Source organism: Schistocerca cancellata, chromosome 1 (genome assembly GCF_023864275.1).
Source record: "Schistocerca cancellata isolate TAMUIC-IGC-003103 chromosome 1, iqSchCanc2.1, whole genome shotgun sequence".
In the NCBI taxonomy this organism is placed as follows: Eukaryota; Metazoa; Arthropoda; class Insecta; order Orthoptera; family Acrididae; genus Schistocerca; species Schistocerca cancellata.
Genome location: NC_064626.1, coordinates 1,145,092,379 through 1,145,109,027, shown reverse-complemented (window position 1 = coordinate 1,145,109,027; position 16,649 = coordinate 1,145,092,379).

Below are 16,649 nucleotides of genomic sequence, written 5' to 3'. Positions count from 1 at the left end.
TTTCTTTTAAGAGGTATCTTTTTCACATTAGTAACTCTCTCCATGTTCAGGGAGACCTTCGAGGTTTCATGAAGATCGTTTAAACGTATTGATCCACAATGATCGACGCCAGTATACTCGAGAAGTGGCAGATGTGATTCCACCATCGTGCAACATTTCCATGCAGCGGGGAAGGTTCAAAAATCTTTTTGTGGATACCGCACGCTCCAAGCCAAAATTAGTGGCTGTCCATATATGAATCTCTGCTTGCTCGTCATGGATTGACTCGTGAACAACTGCAACCATTCGCATCCTCTTACGTTACTGGTGACGAGAAACGGTGTCTCTATGCTAACATAAGGAAAAGATAGGAATGGTTAGGCCCAAACAAAACAGCAGCTCCCCGTAAAAAGACCTGTGAGCATCGATAAAAGATAATATTATGTATCTGGTGGAACGGCGACTGTGTGGTATACTACGAATTGCATCCCCCGAGGTGTAACCATCGCTGCTGACATTGACTGAGGTATAACCATCACTGCTGACGTTGACTGTCAGCAGCTGAGAGGTCTTCAAGAAGCAGTCCAAGAACAACGACCAGCAAGACAGCGTGAAGTGATGCTACTCCAAGAGAACGGTCGCCAGTGTCCTGTTAGACTGACAGAAAACACTACAGGAGTTGGATTCGGAAGTCTTTTCCGCATCCACCTTATTCACCTGATCTTGCGCCCTCAGATTTTCCGCTCTCTATCGAAAATGGCTCGACGAGTTCATCGCGTCAAAACCAAGTGATTTCTACAATGGCGGGAGGAAAATATATTATTCATGAATAAAGTCTCTATTATACCTGTTGTGTCTATTAAACTTATGGAAAAAACGCTATGGACTTATACAGGGTTATTACAAATGATTGAAGCGATTTCACAGCTCTACAATAACTTTATTATTTGAGATATTTTCACAATGCTTTGCACACACATACAAAAACTCAAAAAGTTTTTTTAGGCATTCACAAATGTTCGATATGTGCCCCTTTAGTGATTCGACAGACATCAAACCAATAATCAAGTTCCTCCCACACTTGGCGCAGCATGTCCCCATCAATGAGTTCGAAAGCATCGTTGATGCGAGCTCGCAGTTCTGGCACGTTTCTTGGTAGAGGAGGTTTAAACACTGAATCTTTCACATAACCCCACAGAAAGAAATCGCATGGGGTTAAGTCGGGAGAGCGTGGAGGCCATGACATGAATTGCTGATCATGATCTCCACTACGACCGATCCATCGGTTTTCCAATCTCCTGTTTAAGAAATGCCGAACATCATGATGGAAGTGCGGTAGAGCACCATCCTGTTGAAAGATGAAGCCGGCGCTGTCGGTCTCCAGCTGTTGCATGAGCCACGCGTTCAACCGTTTCTTCGCTCACTGCAGGCCGATCCGTTGATTTCCCCTTACAGAGGCATCCAGAAGCTTTAAACTGAGCATAGCACCGCCGAATGGAGTTAGCAGTTGGTGGATCTTTGTTGAACTTCATCCTGAAGTGTCGTTGCGCTGTTATGACTGACTGATGTGAGTGCATTTCAAGCACGACATACGCTTTCTCGGCCCCTGTCGCCATTTTGTCTCACTGCACTGTCGAGCGCTCTGGCGGCAGAAACCTGAAGTGCGGCTTCAGCCGAACAAAACTTTATGAGTTTTTCTACGTATCTGTAGTGTGTCGTGACCATATGTCAATGAATGGAGCTACAGTGAATTTATGAAATCGCTTCAATCATTTGTAATAGCCCTGTACACCCACCTCTGATGCAAATACAAACATAGCAGTTTACTTTCTCCGGAACACGATGTCCACTTTATGCCATTTTCACATTTGTTTCATTGTTCAGGTGCCGCTGTTAGTTCAGCTGAGAATGCGCATCAGTTACTCCGACGAGTTTTTACTAATGTAACGGGTTCGCTGGAGGCGACACCGTTAACACTGAAATAAGACAAGATTTGGGGTTGACATCATTAATACAAAGGCGGTTTTCGTTGCGGACGAATCTTCACACGAAATTTCTCTATCGAATGCGAAAATATTCTGTTGACGCCGACCTACATAGGAAGAAACGATGACCATGATAAAATAAGGGAAATCAGAGCTCGTACGGAAAGGTAAAGGCATTCGTTCTTTCCGCGCGCTACACGAGATTGGAATAATAGAGAATTGTGAAGGTGGTTCGGTGAACCTTCTGTCAGACACTTAAATGTGATTTGCAGAGTATCCATGTAGATGTGGATGTAGGGTGGTTGTCGAGATGGCGTGATTAAGAATTTTTTTGAACATTTAGGAAAACAATTTTCATTGCAAATGATTTTTATTTTGCCAATGTCAATGAAACTCACCAACAGCATGTATCTCAAGATGTTATTTTATTTTACGTTGAAGGCCACCAGTTTCAACATTTCATTATGCCATCTTCGGGTCCCATATGCATGTCTCCAAATAAACCAAAATGTCATATACAGCCATGACGCCTTGGATGCATTGAACTCAATCGTTACACTAGTGCTTCTTTCGAAGACCTGATAACAACTCCAGTCTTCGGATGAAGCACTACTCTAACAACTGAATTCACGACATTCTGAGATTTATGGCTCTATACGACATTTTGGTTTACTTGGAGAGATGGCCTGAAGATGGCACAGCGAAATTCTGAAACTGGGAGCCTTCAAAATAAAATAAAGTAACATCTTATGATACACCCCTGTTGGTGAATTTGATTGACATTGACAATTACGTAACTAGCCGGGATCCCTTGTCCATGTGGAGCAACAGAGACTGGATGTTTATTTTGGTTGGAAACCGGTTTTGGTCTATAACGAGACCATCAGGCCGTAGGCGCCATGACAGGGGTTGGTGCCGGCGGGCGGAGAAAGATTCACAACACGGACGTCAACTGCAGTCGTTCCGTCCACCGTCACCTGCCGTCGTCATGGTGCCTGACCGACACCCCCGGGATAACAAGGCCGTCCAACAGTGTTAGTGACGTCACACTAAGCGGCCCATAGCCGACGCAGCAGTCCACGGACACCTCCTACAGCCGCGCCTGATGCTAACGATCTTCTGTCCGTCATACAGAAAGGAGCCAACTATAATTCGAACCAAAGACCAAATTATATATATTCTTGTAAACAGCATAAAGGTTCATAACGAAATACCGATTACATATACGGGCAGGAATAAGTTTAATCGATTGAGGAACTTTGCCACTATCTTATAATTGTCAGAACACTATTTAGCTTTAAAACTCGCATACAGGTGGTGACAAATGCCAACTGACAGCAGGACTTAACATTTTCAAGCTATTACACTGAAAGTAAATTATCTTAAGCACTGTCATACATAGCAAAACCCTCACAACTTTCGTTTACAATAAGGTAACAAGAGTTCGCTTTATCTCATAAAACACATGACTATTGTGAATTTACTCACATGTTCACGGTGACAGCCCTTTTCAAGACAGAATCTTGTGTTCAGTGATGTCTATGTTAAAGGAGAATATTTGATATCTATCTTTTGTTTCCATTCTTTATTACTGGGGATACACTTGTAAAAATTCTTGAAAAGGGCTGTCACCGTGAACATGTGAGTAAATTCACAATAGTCATGTGTTTTATGAGATAAAGCGAACTCTTGTTACCTTATTGTAAACGAAAGTTGTGAGGGTTTTGCTATGTATGACAGTGCTTAAGATAATTTACTTTCAGTGTAATAGCTTGAAAATGTTAAGTCCTGCTGTCAGTTGGCATTTGTCACCACCTGTATGCGAGTTTTAAAGCTAAATAGTGTTCTGACAATTATAAGATAGTGGCAAAGTTCCTCAATCGATTAAACTTATTCCTGCCCGTATATGTAATCGGTATTTCGTTATGAACCTTTATGCTGTTTACAAGAATATATATAATTTGGTCTTTGGTTCGAATTATAGTTGGCTCCTTTCTGTATGACGGACAGAAGATCGTTAGCATCAGGCGCGGCTGTAGGAGGTGTCCGTGGACTGCTGCGTCGGCTATGGGCCGCTTAGTGTGACGTCACTAACACTGTTGGACGGCCTTGTTATCCCGGGGGTGTCGGCCTGACCATGGCTTAAATTAAACACTCATGCTCATAAATTAAGGATAATGCTGGTACATGGTGAAACAACGCTCTGGTGGGCGGTTCGCGGGTTTAAATCACCTCGGGGTGTGACCATGCGGTGCATTTGACCTGCGGTCGTCGCACGGTGCGCTGGCAGCAGTCCACATACGCAGAAGTGTGCTGATGCATGTCAGAGTACGGTGCAACGAGTAAGTGTGCAGACGTTTCCAGACGTGCTAATGGTGACTGTGTGTTGAAAATGGCTCAAAGAAATATTGATGACGTTATGTGGGGTAGAATACAAGGGCGACTGGAGGCCGGTCAAACACAGCAGGTCGTAGCACGGGCCCTCTGTGTGCCACAAAGTGTGATCTCAAGATCATGGCAACGATTCCAGCAGACAGGAAACGTGTCCAGGCGCTACAGTACGGGTCGTCCACAGTGCACAACACCACAAGAAGACCGATATCTCACTATCAGTGCCCGCAGACGGCCACGGAGTACTGCAGGTAGCTTTGCTCGGGACCTCACCGCAGCCACTGGAACAGTTGTCTCCAGACATACAATCTACAGACGACTGAACAGACATGGTGTATTCGCCCGGAGACACGAAAGGTACATTACACTGACTCCTCGTCACAGGAGATCCCGTAAATCCTGGGGTGCCAGCGGGGGTGGCTGAGCGGTTCTAGGCGCTGCAGTCTGGAACCGCGCGACCGCTACGGTCGCAGGTTCGAATCCTTCCTCGGGCACGGATATGTTTGATGTCCTTAGGATAGTTAGGTTTAAGTAGTTCTAAGTTCTAGGGCACTGATGACCTCAGCTGTTAGGTCCCATAGTGCTCAGAGCCATTTGAACCATACTTGAAAGCCTGGTGTCAAGAACACAGTACATTGTCATTGGAACAGTGGTCCCAGTTTATGTTCACGGACAAGTCCAGGTATAGTCTGAACAGTGATTCTCGCCGAATTTTCATCTGGCGTGAACTAGTAACTAGATACCAATCCTTTAATGTCCTTGAAAGGGATCTGTATGGAGGTCGTGGATTGATGGTGTAGGGTGGAATTATGACTGGTGAATGTAGAACCCTGCATGTCTTTGACAGAGGAACTGTAACAGGTCAGGTGTACCTGGACGTCATTTTGCATCAGTATGTCCGCCTTTTCAGGGGTGCAGTGGGTCCCACCTTCGTCCTGATGGATGATACGCGCGGCCCCACCTAGTTGCCATCGTGGAAGAGTACCTTGAAACATAAGATATCAGGTGAATGGAGTGGCCTGCCTGTTCTCCTGAACTAAACCCCATCGAGAACGTCTGCGATGCTCTCGGTCGACGTATCGCTGCACGTCTTCAAACCCCTAAGACACTTCAGGAGCTCCGACAGGCACTGGGAGGCTATACCCCAGCAGCTGCTCGACCACCTGATCCAGATTATGCCAACCCGTTGTGCGGCCTGTATACGTGTGCATGGTGATCATATCCCATACTGACGTCAGGGCGCATGCGCAGGAAACAGTGGCATTCAGTAGCACATGTGTTTCGGGACGTTTTTCTCAACTTATCACCAATACCGTCGACATACAGATGTGTGTCGTGTGTGTTCCGTATGTGCATATGCTATTATCCCGAGCTTTGTGTAGTGCCACGTTTTGTGGCACCACATTCTGCAGTTATCCTTAATTTTTGAGCATGACTGTAGACCGAAGCCGGTGGCCAACCAAAATAATCATATGTTGCGATCGAGACTATTTTACTAAATTTCTAAAGTGTTTTACATTGATTGCTGCCCACTCCCCAAGGAAAGAATGCTTACCTAAATTTTAGGATGGTGTGTGCAGAACGATGGGCTGCATACTGCTCGCTTCCCGGTAGTCTTGGAATCAGAGGAGCTCGAGTAGCAACATTCTTTATTTAGTAAGAAACGGGTGGCATCCGTGGACCCCCGTCAGGCAGCAGCCGTAAGCATAATACACGGCAGCTTGGTTGCGGTAGTGCGACGGCTCCGAGCAGGTGTGGCTTGCGGAGTATGTACGTATGTATGCATGTAGATGTATATGTAGATGTGGTGTCGCCGTAGGGGGTTAGGAGTGGCTGTTGAGACCTCGCAGATGCAAGACTGCCATCAGGCATCCAACAGGTGGCAGGCAGGTGTGCCGCACAGCAGAGCACTCCGGCAGTACGCAGGTGCGAACCAAGGAACCCTCGTAGAGGTGACCAGACATCCACTGACGTCACCCTGGTAGTGGTCCGCTCTCCATGGCACAGACTCTAGACCTGGAATGGTCATGTCTATTAGAGGCTCATAGATCAGCAACTGGTGGATGATACGGTAAAACGTAAACGAAGCCGACTGGCCCTAGTAGCACGGACGCCTAGCGTGGAGTAGCATCGGCCATAGTCGAAGGTCTATTTACAGTTCGTCTGCCCAGTTTCGTTGTGACAGTATGAGGAAATTCAATTCACCACTGCTGTGGAGTGGGGTCCCGCACTATCCTGTTTCAGCAATATTCCAAACGCAGGAGCAGGACTGCACTGAAATTAATAGGATTATAAAAAGTTTAAAAAAAAGCTCGTACGGTGTTGATGGAATTTAAAACATGTTTCTGAGAAGCTCTTGTAACTTAATAAGTGATATTCTTGGTAATAAAAAAGTAGTGCAACACGGACACAGGGAATTTTTCTATACAGGTTACAATCAGTGGCGGCTATTATGTAAGAGTACAAGAGCACGTGAACACCCTAACTTTTGACGCCTTGTGGATTTATTAGTTATTTTTCTAGGATGTTGTTAAACGTAACACACACCGTGTGATCAAAAGTATCCGGACACCCCCAAAAAATACGTTATTCATATTAGGTGCATTGTGCTGCCACCTTCTGCCAGGTAATCCGTATCAGTGACCTCAGTAATCATTAGACATCAGGAGAGAGCAGAATGGGGCGCTCCGTGGAACTCGCGGTCTTCGCACGCCGCCAGGTGATTGGGTGTCACTCGTGTCACACGTATGTACGCGATATTTACACACTCCTCAACATCCCTAGGTCCACTGTTTCCGATGTGATAGTGAAGTGGAAACGTGAAGGGGCACGTACAGCACAAAAGCGTACAGGCCGACCTCGTCTGTTGATTGACAGAGACTGCCGACAGTTGAAGAGGGTCGTAATGTGTAATAGCCAGACATCTATCTAGACCATCACACAGGAACTCCAAACTGCATCAGGATCCACTGCAAGTACCGTGACAGTTAGGCGGGAGGTGAGAAAACTTGGATTTCATGGTCCAGTGGCTGCTCATAAGCCACACGTCACGCCAGTAAACGCCAAACGACGCCTCGCTTGGTGTAAGGAGCGTAAACATTGGACGATTGAACAGTGGAAAAGCGTTGTGTGGACTGACGAATCACGGTACACAGTGTGGCAATCCGATGGCAGGGTGTGGGTATGGCGAATGCCCGGTGAACGTCATCTGCCAGCGTGTGTAGTGCCAAGAGTAAAATTCGGAGGCGATGGTGTTATGGTGTGGTCGTGTTTTTCATGGAGGGAGCTTGCACCCCTTGTTGTTTTGCTTGGCACTATCGCAGTACAGGCGTAATTTGATATTTTAAGCACCTTCTTGCTTCTAACTGTTGAAGAGCAATTCGGATATGGCGGTTGCATCTTTCAGCACGATCGAGTACCTGTTCGTAATGCATGGCCTGTGGTGGAGTGGTCACAAGACAACAAGACAATGACATCCCTGTAATGGACTGGCCTGCACAGAGTCAAGACCTGAATCCTATAGAATACCTTTGGATGTTTTGGAACGCCGACTTCGTGGCAGGCCTCACCATCGATTACTCTGCTCAGCGCAGCACTCCATGAAGAATGGGCTGCCATTCCGGAAGAAACCTTCCATCACCTGATTGAATGTATGCCTGCCACACTGGATGCTGTCATGAAAGCTATGGGTGGACCAACACCACATTGAATTCCAGTGTTATCAGTGGAGAGCGCCACGACCTTGTAAGTCATTTTCAGCCAGGTGTCCGGATACTTCTGATCACATAGTATAGATGCTGTAATCTGAAATACATGACACTAAATCTACCGCACTATGCTACGTTGTTACTCCTATAGACTCCGTGAAACTTCTCATCTGGGGCGTAAGCACAGCTTTACATTTGCACGTTTTAAAGATATTTTGCGCATGCAGAACTGGTGTGACGTAATTGCCTTACCGGCGAAATACATGGAGATTTGATACACAACGTGCGCCGTTCACGGTATGTACAGTTAGGCCTTACTGCTCAACTACAAGTTTATGTCTGTGTCACTAGATGGTAGCATACTCCTTGGCATAAATCTCGCTAGACGGCTGCGTATTCCTCAGATATTCCAGGTCACTCACTATATAGCAAAATTAGATCGAAGGTCAGTATATGTTACAGTTATGCTGATAAAAAACTTATTTTGTGGGCATATATGACGGTAGTATCTGTTCCCGAAAGAACAGTTACCGTGGATGACCATGCAGCTTTGCTAGAAATGAAATGATAATTAAATGGACACCCTAGCTGCAAACAGGCGTTGATGTACTTCATTGGGAGATCCCAGGTTCGAATCCCGGTCGGGGCACACATTTTCAACATGTCCCCAATGAAGTACATTAACGCCTGTTTGCAGCTAGGGTGTCCATTTAATTATCATTCTATTTTGTGGGATTCTGAATGAGATATAGTTAAAAAGTACTAACTATTATGTTATTTGAGATATGTAATAACTGTTCAGCGTTACTTTCGTACTTGGTATGGTGTGGATCCTCCTACAACACACAGCATTAATGAACAATTCCGAGAAACAGGTTGATAATGGGGATGAAATTATCTTCCAAAACCTTCACATACCATTCGGTAGTCACAGCGCCATCAAGGAATATCGGACCAATCATTCCGTGACTGGACATTGCACACCACACAGTCACCTGTGGAGGGTGAAGAGACTTCTAGATCACGAAATGCGGGTTCTCAGTCCCGCAAATGCACCAGTTTTGCTTATTGAGAAACACATCCAAATAAAAGTGGGCTTCGTCGCTAAACCTAACCATATAGCGCATACTAATTCCCATCATGCCCCGCGGCCAACCGGGAAGTTTGAAACTCCTAACGCAAACCGTTCAGAAGTTATGAGGAATTTATTTCGTATAGTTCAATAATTATTACCCTGTACATGTGACTGACAAACCACTTAACATTCAACAAGCAAAATTGTTAGTCATAGGCTACATTCATTTCTCTACAGTAAACATTCACATCAAGAGTTGATGTAGACGTGAACGGGAGGCAAGAAACAGGATAAAATTCTGCAAATTTTTGGGTGTAGATATTGATGAAAACTTGAACTGGAAGAAATTTATTACTAGTCTTCTCGAACAGCTAAGTTCCGCTACTTTACTGGAGAAAATGTCCGCACAAGTTGCACTTTTACTACGACAGCCTTCGGCCCCCAAGCAGCTACCTAATGGTTCACGTCAGACATTCTGATACGGCACAGATCCACTACTTTTGCTCTTTTTACAATTGCTGGTATTGCAAAGAAACGAATTAATCTAATAAATTTTCCATATTTCCACCCAAATCATTCCTTATGGAATACATTTCTAAGACAGGCACCACTTAGAGGGAAAGTACTGACTGAACAAAAAAGTGAGCAGTAAGAATAATACGTAGTGTTCATCCGCCGTTGTCATATAGGTATGGTACCTCTTCAAGGAGTAAACTGCATCATCAGAATACGCATATTCGCTAGGAAATTCATCCTAAATAATCCATCACAATTATAAGTAATAGTAATCCCAACATCTAAAAGCAAAGAAATTGTATCGACGACAACTGACAGATTTATACCAAATAAATTAACAAACAGAGAAGCTGATCTCCCTTTGTACGTAAAACAGGTCAGAACATTGTTGCAGAAACAACGTAAGAAGCATGCCAAATTTAAGGAACGCAGAAATCCCCAAGATTGGCTATCTTTTATAGAAGCTCGATATTTAGCGCGGACTTCAATGCGAGATGCTTATAATAGTTTCCACAACAAAACTTTGTCTCGCAACCTCACACAAAATCCAAAAAGATTCTGGTCGTATATGAAGTATGCCAGCACACAGTCAATGCCTTCTCTGCGTGATACCAATGGAAATACTATCGATGATAGTGCTGCTAAAGCAGAGTTATTAAACAGCCTACCGAAATTCCTTCACCAGAGAAGAAGTAAATATTCCAGAATTAGAATCAAGGTTGGTTGGTTGTTTGAGGAAGGAGACCAGACAGCGTCACCATCGGTCTCATCGAATTAGGGAAGGATGGGGAAGGAAGTCGGCCGTGCCCTTTCAGAGGAACCATCCCGGCATTTGCCTGATTGAGGGAAATCACGGAAAACCTAAATCAGGATGGCCGGATGCGGGATTGAACCGTCGTCCTCCCGAATGCGAGTCCAGTGTCTAACCACTGCGCCACCTCGCTCGGTCAAGTCGAATCAAGAACAGCTGCCAACATGAGTAAGGTAGAAGTAAATGTCCTCGGAGTAGTGAAGCAAGTCTCCTGGTCCAGACTGTATACCAGTTAGGTTCCTTTCATCAGACTATGCTGACGCAATAGCTCCATACTTAACAATTAGGAATATCTGCCAACATGAGAAACTTAGAAATAGAAGAAGAAGTAGTGAAGGAACTTAAAGCATTTAACAAAAGCAAGTCTTCTGGTCCAGGCTCTATATCAATTAGGTTTCTTTCGGAGTATGCTAATGCAATAGCTCCATACTTAACAATCACGTACAACCGCTCGCTCGACGAAAGATCCGTACCCGCAGACTGGAAAGTTGCACAGGTCACACTAATATTCAAGGAAGGTAGTAGGAGTAATCTACTAAATTACAGAACCGTGTCATTAACGGCGATAAGCAGCAGTATTTTGTAACGTATACTGTGTTCGAACGTCATGAATTACCTCGAAGACAACGGCCTATTGACACACGGTCAACACGGATTTAAGAACCTCGTTCTTCTGAAACACAACTAGCTCTTTTCTCAAATGAAGTGTTAAGTGCTGTTGACAAAGAATTTCAAATTGATTCCGTATTTCTAGATTTCCAGAAGGCTTTTGACACCGTACCTCACAAGCGGTTTGTAATCAAATTTCGTGCTTATGGAATATCGTCTCAGTTATGTGACTGGATTCAAGATTTGCTGTGAGACAGGTCACAGTTCGTAGTAAGTAACAGGAAGTCATCGCCAAAAGTGCCGCGCGGGATTCGTCAAGCGGTCTAAAGCGCTGCAGTCATGGACTGTGCGGCTGGTCCCGGCGGAGGTTCGAGTCCTCCCTCGGGCATGGGTGTGTGTGTTTGTCCTTAGGATAGTTTAGTTTAAGTAGTGTGTAAGCTTAGGGACTGATGACCTTAGCAGTTAAGTCCCATAAGATTTCACACACACACACACACACACACACACACACACACACACACACACATCGACTAAAGCAGAAGTGATTTCTGGTGGTTTCCAAGGTATTGTTATAGGCCCTTTGCTGTTCCTTACCCATATAAGCGATTTAGGAGACAATCTGAGCAGCCATCTTAGGTTGTTTGCAGATGATGCTTTCGTTTATCGACTATTAAAGTCATGAGAAGATCAAAACAAATTGCTAACCGATTTGTAATAGGTATCTGTAGGGTGCGAAAATTGGCAGTTGACCTTAAATATTGAAAAATGTGAGATCATCCACATGAGCGCTAAAAGGAATCCGTTAAACTTCGCTTGCGCGATACATCATACATCGTAAATTCAATTAAGCATCTAGGAATTACATAAGGAACAACTCAAATTGCAAAGAAGACATAGAAAATATCGTCGAGAATGTCAACCAAAGACTGCATTTTATTGGCGGAACACCTAGAAGATGCAACCGATCAAGTAAAGAGTCTGCCTACACTACGCATGTCCGTACTCTTTAGCAGTACTGCTGCGCGGTGTAGAATCCTTACCAGATAGGATTAACGGAGTACATCGAGAAAGTTCAAAGAAGGGCAACACGTTTTTTATTATTGAGAAATAGGGGAGAGAGTGTTAATGCCATGATACAAGATTCTGGGTGGATGTCATTAAAACGAGTTTCTCGTTGCAGCGGGATCCTTTTAAGAAATTTCAATCACCAACTTTCACATCCGAATGAGAAAATATTTTATTGATACCGAACTACACAGGGGAAAACGATCATCATAGTAAAATAAGGGAAATCTGAGCTCGCACGGAAACATATAGGTCTTCGTTTTTTCCGCGCGCTATTCTAGACTGGAATAATAGAGAATTATTGTGAAAGTGGTTCGATGAACCCTCTGCCAGGCACTGAAGTGTGATTTGCAGAGTATCCATGTAGATGTCAAAAATCTTCTTGAAATCTACAAATACGGAATCAATTTGTTGTGGATAGCACTACAATTCGTGTGAAGAGCTAGTTGCGTTTCACAAGAACGATGTTTTCTAAATCCGTGTTGTCTGTGTCAATAAACCATTCTCTTCGAGATAATTCATAATATTGGAACACAGTATATGTTCCAAAATCCTGCTGCATAACGACGCCAATGATATGGGCCCGTAATTTAGTAGATTACTCCTATTGCCTTTCTTGACTGTTGTGACCTGTGCAATTGGTATGACCTGTGCAACTTCCCAGCCTTTGGGTACGGATCTTTCGTCGAGCGAACGGTTGTATATGATTGTTAAGCAGGAGCTATTGCATTAGCATACTCCGAAAGGAACCTAATTGGTATAGAGTCTGGACCAGAAGACTTGCTTTTGTTTAGTGGTTTAAGCTGCTTCAGTACGTCTACTATTTCTAAGTTTCTCATGTTGGCAGCTGTTCATGATTCGAATTCTGGAATATTTACTTTGTCTTCTTTTGTGAACGAATTTCCGAAGACTGTGTTTAGTAACTCTGCTTTACCAGCACTGTTATCGGTAGTATTTCCATTGCTATCGTTCAGAAAACGCATTGAGTATGTCTTACCGACCAGAGTCTCTTTGGATTTTCTACCAGGTTTCGAGAAAAAGTTACGTTGTGGTAACTGTTATAAACATCTCGAATTGAAATCCCCGCTAAATTTTGATCTTCTGTAAAAGATCGCCAATCTTGGTGATTTTGCATTCTTTTAAATCTGGCATGCTTCTTTCGTTGTTTTTTGCAACAGTGTTCTAACCTGTTTTGTGTACCGTGGGGAATCAGTCCGTCGTTTGTTAATTTATTTAGTACAAATCTCTCAATTGCTGCCGATACTATTTCTTTTAATTAAGGCCACATTTGGTCTATACTTACAGTGTTCATTTGAAAGGATGGAGATTGTCTCTCAGGAAGGCGTCAATTGAGTTTTTATCTGCTTTTTTGAACAGGTATATTATTCATTTATTTGTGGAAGATTTTAGAATTACAATATTCAATCTCGCTACGACAACACTCTGTTCACTAATTCCTGTAACCGTTTTGGTGCTCTTTGTTATCTCAGGATTATTTGTTGCTAAGAGATCAATTATGTTTTCGCAACCGTTTACTATTCGAGCGAGCTGATGAAGTAACTGCTCGAAATAATTTTCAGAGAATGCGTTTAGCACAATTACGGTTGGTGTTCTGTGCACACTCCCGGATTTAAAAATGTATTTTCTCCAACATATCGAAGGTAAACTGAAGTCACTAGCAACTATAATTGCACGAGTTGTGCACATGTTTGAAATTAAGCTCAAATTTTCTTTGAACCTTTAAGCAATTGTATCATCTGAGTTGGGAGGTCGGTAAAACGATCCAACTGTTATTTTATTCCTGTTACCATGAATGACCTCTATCCATACTAACTCACAGGAACTATCTTCTTCAATTTCGCCTCAAGATAAATTACTTCTGACAGCAACAAACACGCCACCACCAACTGTATTTAGCTTATCCTTTCTCAACACCGATTGGTTCTTCGCAAAAATATCGGTTGAATTTACCACCGGCTTCAGCCAGCTTCCTGTGCCTATAACGATCTGAGTATCAGTGCTTTCTATCAGCGCTTCGAACTCCGGTACTTTCCCAACACAGCTACTGCAATTTACAAATAAAACAAAGGCTCTGAGCACTATGGGACTCAACATCTGAGGTCATAAGTCCCCTAGAACTTACAACTACTTAAACCTAACTAACCTAAGGACATCGCACACATCCATGCCCCAGGCAGGATTAGAACCTGCGACCGTAGCGGTCACGTGGTTCCAGACTGAAGCGCCTAGAACCGCACGGCCACACCGGTCGGCATTTACAAATACCCATGCTTCCTGTATCTACGTTCTTCCTGTGTTCAGCCTGCACCCTTTGTGACTGAAGTCCTTTCTGTGTTTTCCCGACACCCTCTAACCTAAAAAACCACCCGGTCCACGCCACACAGCCCCTGCCACCCGTCTGTAGCCGCCTCTTGCGTGTAGTGGACTCCTGACCAATTCAGCGGAGCCCGAAACCCAACCACCCTTTGGCGCAAGTCGAGGAAGCTGCAGCCTAAGCGGTCAGCGGTCGCAGAACCGTCTGAGCCTCTGATTCAGACCCTCCACTGGGCTCTGTACCAGAGGTCCGCAATCGGTCCTGTCGACTATGCTGCAAATGATGCGCTCTGCTTTCGTCTCGCATTCCAGACTGCCGGCCTTTACCACTTGTAATAGCCGCTCGAAACCAGGAGAATCTCTTCCGATGCAAAGCGACACACGTCATTGGTACCGACGAGAGCCACCATCTTGCAGATGGCTGCACCCTGTGCTCTTCATGGCATCCACGTCATTTCGATAAGTAATTGTTCAAATGATGTATGGAAAATGTAACTAACGAACTAACTAAATTAAATGTCATATAATATTTAACCTCCCTCACGATTCGAAAATATCATCACAACTTATGAGATCCTGTAGCTGATATGGTGTGTCTGACTTTCACATGAAGTGCAGCAGAACTACCTTCTATATTCACTAGGTAGTTAAGCCCGATGGTGACTCTAGTACACAACATTTAACTTATTTTTGTCGTATTTCAGAGTTAGCAGACGACTCGTAACTGGTCCTTAGGTAAACTGAACCTAAAACCTGTGGGTCAGTGCAGAAATGAAATGCAAGTGCTAAGCTAATAAAGGAAGTTGTACTGTCTTAGCAAATACATAACCAACAACCCACTATTCACTTAACCCTCAATATAAAAGTGGTTTCTTCTAACAGCTGAGTCTAAATACTGCACTTAACTGTGTGTTGTTGTTGTTGTGGTCTTCAGTCCTGAGACTGGTTTGATGCAACTCTCCATGGTACTCTATCCTGTGCAAGCTTCTTCATCTCCCAGTACCTACTGCAACCTACATCCTTCTGAATCTGCTTAGTGTATTGATCTCTTGGTCTCCCTCTACGATTTTTACCCTCCACGCTGCCCTCCAATGCTAAATTTGTGATCCCTCGATGCCTCAGAACATGCCCTACCAACCGATCCCTTCTTCTAGTCAAGTTGTGCCACAAACTTCTCTTCTCCCCAATCCTATTCAATACCTCCTCATTAGTTACGTGATCTACCCACCTTATCTTCAGCATTCTTCTGTAGCACCACATTTCGAAAGCTTCTATTCTCTTCTTGTCCAAACTAGTTATCGTCCATGTCTCACTTCCATACATGGCTACACTCCATACAAATACTTTCAGAAACGACTTCCTGACACCTAAATCTATATTCGATGTTAACAAATTTCTCTTCTTGAGAAACGCTTTCCTTGCCATTGGCAGTCTACATTTTATATCCTCTCTACTTCGACCACCATCAGTTATTTTACTCCCTAAATAGCAAAACTCCTTTACTACTTTAAGTGTCTCATTTCCTAATCTAATTCCCTCAGCATCACCCGACTTAATTTGACTACTTTCCATTATCCTCGTTTTGCTTTTGTTGATGTTCATCTTATATCTTCCTTTCAAGACACTGTCCATTCCATTCAACTGCTCTTCCAAGTCCTTTGCTGTCTCTGACAGAATTACAATGTCATCGGCGAACCTCAAAGTTTTTACTTCTTCTCCATGAATTTTAATACCTACTCCGAATTTTTCTTTTGTTTCCTTTACTGCTTGCTCAATATACAGATTGAATAACATCGGGGAGAGGCTACAACCCTGTCTCACTCCTTTCCCAACCACTGCTTCCCTTTCATGCCCCTCGACTCTTATAACTGCCATCTGGTTTCTGTACAAATTGTAAATAGCCTTTCGCTCCCTGTATTTTACCCCTGCCACCTTCAGAATTTGAAAGAGAGTATTCCAGTCAACATAGTCAAAAGCTTTCTCTAAGTCTACAAATGCTAGAAACGTAGGTTTGCCTTTTCTTAATCTTTCTTCCAAGATAAGTCGTAAGGTCAGTATTGCCTCACGTGTTCCAACATTTCTACGGAATCCAAACTGATCTTCCCCGAGGTCGGCTTCTACCAGTTTTTCCATTCGTCTGTAAAGAATTCGCGTTATTATTTTGCAACCGTGACTCT